Source organism: Lygodium microphyllum, chromosome 23 (genome assembly GCF_053477565.2).
Source record: "Lygodium microphyllum isolate KBCC chromosome 23, Lygodium_microphyllum_v1.1.10, whole genome shotgun sequence".
In the NCBI taxonomy this organism is placed as follows: Eukaryota; Viridiplantae; Streptophyta; class Polypodiopsida; order Schizaeales; family Lygodiaceae; genus Lygodium; species Lygodium microphyllum.
This window is the reverse complement of record NC_141157.1, coordinates 52,945,700-52,954,573: the sequence shown is the minus strand read 5'-3', so window position 1 is coordinate 52,954,573 and position 8,874 is coordinate 52,945,700.

The following is an 8,874-nucleotide window of genomic DNA, read 5'->3' as shown; positions in this document are numbered from 1 at the left end:
AATGAATAAGCTAAAGAAGGAGTGGCTAAAAATTTAAGTGAATCAGTTAGGAAATGTGTCAATTGATAAGTAGGAAAAGTATAAGGTATATGGATAGATGGAGAAGGGCATGGCAGAAAAGGGGAAAAGACTCGATCTTCGATGAAAGAACAATAGGTAAATATAGGAATTTGAGGAAAACCCTAAGGTTGGAAAAGAAAAGGTAAGATAGCTGCTGAGTTGGATTGATAAAGAGAAAGGTAAGTATCATAGCGATGGGCCATTTGTTGATAGTATAATAGGCTAGGAACAAAGGGACCTAAAATAGGTCCTCTCTGATAGGCATAAAAAAAGGATGAATCAAATGGATGGTTCTTGGAAAGATAAGCTAGGAGATCCATCCTCAATTGGTTAGTGCTCTGTACATAAGTATAAGCTGTATTTTGACATTGATTCAGGACCACAAAATTAATCATTGAATGCCATGAATTATCAAGGCAAGTAGCCACTTTAGAAGAATAACACTGGAACATGTCATCTATCCTCAACTCCAAATAGTTGACATACAAAATATCTTGCAAAACCACATCCCCCACATACCAAGCCAAATCTACATCATCTAAAATCAACAAATCACCTCGTAGATACATGTAAGACAACAACATGGTATTCGTCATCACAGAATCTTAAAAAACATACCGACAACTTTTGTCAGCAAATCAGAAGACCAAGCTCCACTCCAACCATCCTCTGGAAGAGGGAGATCCATCATTGAAAGCTTCATACAGAAGGCCAACTTCTACAACTGATAGTGGACAAAGAAAGAATGGTCCGGAGAGGAACATACTCCTGAAAGTGCTCAAATGTAGACCATAACAAATCCATCCTGGACTGCAATCTTTCCACTTTTTCTTGAAACAATGGACATAATGTAGCCTATCTCTGGAGAACTGCCAAGTCCTACTTAGAGATAGAAGGAATCATAGGAACATTGGGGCTTGGAAGAATGGACCGTGACTGTGCCAGTTGGTCTTGCAACTGCTTAATCTGGGAAGCTTGTGATTCCATTATATTATGAGCAGTCTGTAAAGCTGACAGTTTTGCATCTAAAAGAGTTTGAAACTCTTGAGCTTCTTTGAACATTTTCTCTTTCTCTTTCAAAACTCTAGTGACCTTTGACTGAGCTTCTGTTAACTGAATCTTCAAAGAATATATTTCTTCTCTCTGGGTCTCAATCATTTGTGTTTGCTACTCCATCTGCTAAAATAGATCTGTAAGAGTGCCTTTAGTAGAGGCTAACTCTGAGGTTGCCTTATGCAACTGGTCTTTGGACTGCATTAATTCTTCATAGAAAGAAGCATATAGCTATTGAACACATGTTGTCACTGAGAGTTCAACCGAACTCTGGATGTCATTACAAAGGAATGGAATAGCATCTCTTGACACTAAACTGTTCAGTGAAGGAACTAATATTTCCAAAGAACCCTCTCGATGTGCCCTAAATAAATGGTTGCATGTAAGGTAGGCAGGGAGGTCACTGATAGAACTAAAGGAATGACTGGGGGAGTTTTTTCTACCACACGCTTCAAGCGCTTCCTCTGAATGACCAATGGAGGAGGGGAATCAAGATCCTCTATGTTAATAGGTTTTGACTCTTTCTGAAGTGGAGGGGAAGGTCCTGGATCAGATGGAGGAGGTGGTAGCACACCCTTCTTAAGGCCCGAATATGTCAAGAAAGCATATAAATAGGAATCATATGTGACATTTGTGACATTTCCTCTGGTCACTTTGACAAAATGTTGGTCCATCTTCGTAAGTAGGTAAGTACTCCAATCAATGGCAACCCCTTTTAACACCATCCTGGAAGCTGTGAAGAGTTCCTTGGATAAATAATGAGATGGTGTTTTGGCAGGCATAAACCTGTCTTGGAGGATTGGCACACTAACTTCCAAAGAGGATCAGTGATCATGGAAAAAGACACTCCTGAAGTGTTAATCACTTTCTTGACATCCAGAATCTCTTTGGTATGCTTCTGTAATAACTTGAGAATCTCATCATTGGAGAATAATTGTCAGGCTGTAACAAATTGTTCTCCTTTGTAGGGAAGAGACAAAGCCTTCCCTAACCCTCGGGGTGTCAATACCATGGAAGCACCATGAACCAGGCCCGACTTCTTACTCTATGATGCAAGAAACTCATCACATAGGGATGTATTGTCTGGAATCAATGGGAATGAAGCAGGCACGAAAGTTGCAAGGCTTGCTTTCACTATAGGCTTAAAAGACAGTAGGGAAGAATAATCCCTACTGATCAACGGGACATACTAGATAGGAGGAGGAGCGTGAGTTGCCATTCAGATGGAAAACACACACAACACAAATACAAACAATTAGAAAGAATGCCTGCAAAACAACCAAATAGCTATAAAAAAGAAATCGATCAAAAGAAGTATACACATAAACGTAACTAATCAATTGACCACCCCAAATAACCCACATCCTAGAAGAAATTTGGCATGAACTGTACACATGTGACTGAAAACTTCATGCAATGCAACAAACAGGTACCCAAAACCCCGTATCAAGCAAAAAAGAAAAGAAACTACAAACCGCACACATAATCGTATCACATAAGCAAACCATAATACCATAAAAACCTAATCAAGACCTAACCATAACTTTGACCAACAATTTCAGCTAAGAGGACTTTATGTGTCCATCCCACGAAGCGTGTTTATTAAAAGGGGAAAAAAAGTGCAGTGAGGAGAAATGGTTTTAATAAAGAGTTCATTTTAAGAATTTATTAACAATGGGTGAAATTTTATTAGGTTATAAACCTTAATAAGAAAACAACGATTCCTTTTTAAAATTTTAATTACAATTTATTAGGGTGAAGCGGTGCTTAAATGAAACCCGGACTGCGATACTCAGACTAGGGTCTCTAAATGCAAATTCATTAATTAGAATTTAATGGTGATGTGGAGCGCTTTTTTGCCAATGTATGTTTTTTTTGTGACGACTGGTTCATTTTTTATTAAAAATTAAGGTGTCTCTGAAATGCACGTAGCGCGTGCAAAGTGAACGGCTGGTTGATTTTAAATTATTAGAAAACTGTGTGTTTAGCACGAGCGCGCGTGAAAAAGTGGGTAAATATAGTTCATTTTAACAATTTACTATGGTTAAGGAATGATCAAAATGAATAAAGTACAAAAAAAATAAATACTGGTAGGGGTGTGTATGCAAAAGACAGAAGGCACACTGAGTAGTCTCAAATGCAAGGAATCCGATTAAAAAAACAAACACCATGGACTGGAAAAAAATTAAGCACCTTAGTGTTTTAGTTTTAGTTTTATTGTTTTATTTTTTAACTTTTTTTAATTTAGGTGTGTTTGTATTTTGTATATTGTTTGGTTTTTTTTCGTTTTTTTTTTCTCTCTCTAATGATTAAAATGGAATATAGGACACATGAATATATTGTAAAGTGTAAGGGTGAAATTTTAGCAATCCAACAAGTGTCAAAAATGTGTTTTAATTTATCCATGATTTTTCAGCTGATTTTTGAAATTTAAAATGAATTTCCATAAGGTAAGGTATTAAATTTAGGGTTTTGGCTTCAAATAATACTTTAGCCATTTATGGAAGCATTTCCAATTGAGAAATTATTGGCAAAAGGCATAAGGGGGTTTGTGAAATTTTTAAAAAATGGAAAATTTTCTAAATTTTTACCAATTTTTAATAAATTTTACTCATTTTACATGTATTTTTGGAGAAATTTTGAAGTTTTGAATTTTTTGCAATTTATTTTCTTGAATTTCCACATTAGAAAATAGGGCAAATGATTTTAGCAATGTTGGACATTTTCAAGAATTTTTTTGTAATTTTTTGGGTTTTAATTGAATTTTAATGAAATTTGGAATTTTTTGTTGTTTTATGTGTATTTTTATGTGTTTTTCGGGTTTGGAAATTAAAAGGCGGTACCCGAGCTGCGTGTGAACAACGAAAAATGACAGCGTGTGAATGGCGGAATGCAACACACCACCGCACGGACAAGTTGGAAGCGCGCCGAAAGCGCGTGAGCGCCCTCTAGCAGCTCACGAACACGCGACGGAGGAATAGAGGAGAAAAAGGGGCAAAGGGGCAGAAACGGGGGCTAACACGGGGAAACACGATGGTTAGAAGAAGGAAATTAGGTTAGGATAGGAACCTAAGTTAATTAGGTGAGTGCAGTAACCTAAGTGAGGTAGGTTAGTAGAGTAATCTAAGTAAATTAGGTTAATAGAGTAAGTTAAGGAAGGTTAAGTTAAGTTAGTGTAGACTAACCAAAGGGAGGAGGAGAGGAGAGTTGGTGGTGGCGGGGGGGAAGAGGAGAGGAGGAGGAGATTGTGGTGGAGGGGAAGGAGGAGGAGGGTGCGGCGGAGGAGCCGAGGCGGTGATCTACGAGGTGAACAGCCCTCGGATCGTGGAGGTGATGGAGAAGGGGTGCGTGCCGATGATCATCGTGGACGGCTTCGCACTGCCCTTTGCCCACGTGCTAGACTGGTCGACCTTCTCGGTGGTGGTCCTAGAGAGGCGCGAGAAGGGGGAGAGGAGGAGGGCGAGAGGAGGTACAGGCGAGGAGGATGCGCGGGGGGGGGGGGGGGGGGGGGGGGTTCGGAGAGAAGGCGGGCGAGAGGAGGTGGTGGAGGGGAAAGAGGAGGAGGGGCGACGATTGCAGGTGGCCCAGCGAGGAGGGAGGAGGTAGTTGGTGGAGGCGCCCGCGGTTGGTGGAGGCGACCGTGACCAGCGAGGAGGGAGGGAGGGGAAGGACAGCGGGCGGGAGAGGAGTTGGAGGGGAGTTGGAGGAGCGGTGGCAGGCGAGGCGCGAAGAAGAAGGACAGGGAGGAGCGCACGAAAAGAGAGGACTACGCGACAAGAAGCAGGTAACCGTTTTTTTTTTCACGTGTGTGTGTTTTTTTAAAAAAAATAATAACTTATTGTTGTGTGTAGGTGGTTGTTTGTGATTTTTTTTGTGGTTTTTTTGTTTTTTATTGTTTTTTGTTTTTTATATGTATTTAATTTTTTTAATTATTAGTTTTTTTTGTTTTTTAATGTGGTTTGTTGTTGGTTTTTTTTTTTGGTTTTGGTTTTTATTTTTTTTGGTGTTTTGTTTTGTTTTTTTTTTTCTTTTTGTTGTTTTTGTTTTTTAATTAATTGTTTATTTAAGAATAAAGGTGTTAGGGGTGTGAAAAAGGAGCACACCCCCGTCCCGCGCGCATGCACGGAGCGAGAGTAAAAAATTTTGCATCAGCGGGATCAAACGGGGCAGTGACGACGATGCCCGAGGCACTGAGGTCACGGGGGCGTCCGGAGGTGCATAAAACCAGAAACAGGCGCGTTCACGCGCGACACGAAAAATGCGGTCACACGAAAAAAAGAAGAAAATTTAATAAAACTCAAACCGTACGTCGGATCAAAAAATTGTAAACAGGAAAAATGTGTCGAGAGACGAGGAGAAGATGATAGAAAAATGCAACACCGGTTCCGTGGCAAAATCAGGGTGTTCACATGGGAAAAACGCAAAAAATAAACCCGAAAACACATACATGTATTAATATCGAAAAATCTTAGCATCAGAACGAGGTGCGAAAAGAAGGAAAAACGTGCATAATAATGTGTCCAACAACCTTATCATGGCAAAACATAGTTTCGATCAAAATAGGATGTGTTCACATGGGAAAAATCCCAAAAAGGACTCAGAAATTAATATGGGAAGAACCAATGGCCGGAACGAAGTGCGATGAACAAGAAAAATGTTTGGAAAAAAGGGATTCACAGGGCTCGTGCATGAAAACTTAGTTTGGGGGAAATTGGGAGGGGTTTATTTGGGAAAAACACGAAAAACACACCCGAAAGCACTCGAAAAAATTAATAACTAAAAATCCGGCAGTCGAAAGAGGGGGAGGAAAAAGGAAAAAGTGGGTGAAAGGCTGGCGAGACACGGCTGTCAAATTAAAGTGGAAATCTGGTGAAAAGAGGCACGTTCACATGAAAAAAAGTGAAAAATAGGCACGAAAAGGGCTAAATAATTGTGGAAGGCAGCCATCATTACTTGTTGGAAGGTGGCAGGAGCATTACAAAGACCAAATGGCATCACTCTATAGGCATAGGTCCCCTATTTTGTGGTGAAGGTTGTTTTGGATTGGTCCTCTTCTACAATTTGGACTTGGTTATATTCGCTGAATCCATCCAAGAGGAAATAGAGCTCATGGCCTGCCATTGTGTCCAACAATTGGTTTGTAAAAGGGATAGGTAGATGGTCCTTCTTCGTCTTCAAATTGGGCTTCCAAAAATCCACACATATTCGAAGTTTCCCATTCTTCCTGGGTACTACCACAATGGGCGAAACCCATTCACTGTTAGCCACAGTATAAATGAACTCAGCTTCAAGAAGCTTCAATAATTCAGCCTTCACCAGAGCAAAACAATTAGGATTCATATGCCTTTGTGTTTGCCTTACATGTTTGGCATCCGGCTCTAGGTCAATGTGATGTTGGCATAATGTGGGATCAATCCCCTTTAGATCTTTGTACGACCAAGCAAACACATCTAATTTCTCCTTTAATAAGTCTCACAGGACCACTAGTTCTTCTTCTGGAAGATTGAGACCCACTTTCAAGTGACGTTCAGTACCGTCAGTATCCAAGAATGTTACTTGCTTTTCACCTTCCACTTCGTAGATGAATGTCCCACGGATTGCTTTTGGAAAGAGGTCAGACTCTTTCAAAAGAGTAGTGTCCTCGTTTGATGTTCCACTAGAACCAGTGTCCTCCTTCTGAGCAGAGGACTCATTTGTTTGTTGAGGTTGTTGGAGGGGTATCAGAGCTTTGTTTGCTTCTGCATGAGTGGTGATTTCTTCTAGACTCACGGATTCATCTTCAGAGGATGCGTCCAAGAATGTCACATAGCACGGACCTTCTAGAAGTCGAGGCTTTAATAGCTCTGGCTTCTGTTGGCAGGGGACATCATCATCATCTTTTCTCCAGAATGAATGGTTAGGGTGACATGAGCTACTGGTGAACTTAATTTTTATGCCTTTGATCCATTGCTTATACAGATTCTACATACTTTGTGGTCCATTGGCCAACCCAAATGGAACCATGGTCATCCATCCAGCACCCTGAGATCTTCGGCCCCTGAGGTCTCTGTAGGGACATCAACAAGATCATCCGCTATCAGAGAAAATTCTTCATTTGCACTTTCATAACTTGCTTCGTTTTCTTCCTCATCATTTTCATCCTCTTCCTCTGGAGGCTCTGTCTTTGCTTCTTCTGTAGAGGCTCTGTAGGAGAAGAACAGATCTTCTGCCTCTGCATCTGCTTTTGCTTCTACTTCTGTCTTTGTTACTGCCACTGTCTCTGTATCTGTGACTGCTTCTGTGACTGTCTATGTAACTGCTACTGCTCTGTATTTGTTCTATCTCTGTTCTGTCTCTACAACTGTCATGTAATAGGGAGAACAGTACATCCATGCTTCTGTTTCATCATTGTCAGAGGTGATTTCAGAAATTAATTCGATTTGAGGTAGGAGGTAGTTTCCCATGGACAAGGACTTTACTTCCCTTGGTAGTTGGATTACAGTGCCCACTGTCACTAAAGGAAATACAAGTATAGCGATGGCGGGTAGTGACGCAGGAATAGTGGCGTCGCTATTTGCATCGCTATTAGCGTCACATTTGCGACGCAAATAGTGACACCCCACAAGGAAAAAAAGGAGGGCTGAAACCCGAGCATGTTTTATCTCGCGCATTCGTGAGACATTTCGAGAGGTAGAGCGAGAGAGAGAGCGACCGTTTTGCATAGAGGGTGAGAGAGGGAGAGGAAGAAGGCTTGCTGTTGCCGCTGCCGTCACTGTCGTTTGCGAAGGAGAGGAGGAGCCACCATCACGAAGAGGAGCCGCCAAACCCTCGCCAAATCTTTACGGTGAGTCCATTCTCTCCCTCTTTTACTTGTTTAGGATTTAATTTGTGTATATTGAGAGAGGGAGAGGAAATGAGAGAGAAAGAGAGGGAGAGGGAGAGGGAGGGAGAGAAAGAGAAAGAGAGGGGAAGAGAAAGAGAAAGAGAAAGAGAGGGAGAGGGAGGGGGAGGAAATGAGAGAGGGAGAGGGAGAGAGAGAAAGAGAAAGAGAGGGAGAGGGAGGGGAGGAAATGAGAGAGGGAGAGGACATTCTCTCTCTCTTTCACTTTTTTTATATGATTTGTGTATATATATTGAGAGAGGGAGAGGAAATGAGAGAGAAAGAGAGGGAGAGGGAGAGGGAGGAAATGGGAGAGAGAGAGGGAGAGGGAGGGAGAGAGAGGGAGGGAGAGAGAGAGAAAGAGAGGGAGAGGAAGAGGCAGGAAATGGAAGAGGAGGGGGATGAAATGAGAGAACGAGAGGGAGGGAGAGTGTATTCTCTCTCTTTTTTATTTATTTTTTGTATAATTTGTATATAATGAGAGAGGGAGAGGAAATGAGAGAGAGGGAGAGGGAGAGATAGAAAGAGAGGGAAATTAAAGAGAGGGAGAGGGAGGAAATGAGAGAGGGAGGGGGAGGAAATGAGAGAGGGAGAGGGAGGAAGAGAGAGAGAAAGAGAGGGAGAGGGAGAGGGGGAGGAAATGGGAAAGGAAGAGGGAGGGAGAGAGAGAGAAAGAGAGGGGGAGGAAATGAGAGAGGGAGAGGGAGAGAGAGAGGAAGGGAGACATTAAACATAATAGGAAAATGAGAGAGGGAGAAGAGAGAGAAGAAAAAGAGAGAATGAGAGGAGAGAGAAAAAGAGATAAGATGTTAAACATAATAGGAAAAGAGAGAAAGAGAGGGCGTGGGTGAGGGTGAGGGCAAGGGCGGGAGAGGAAATGAGAGAGGGAGAGGAAGAGAGAA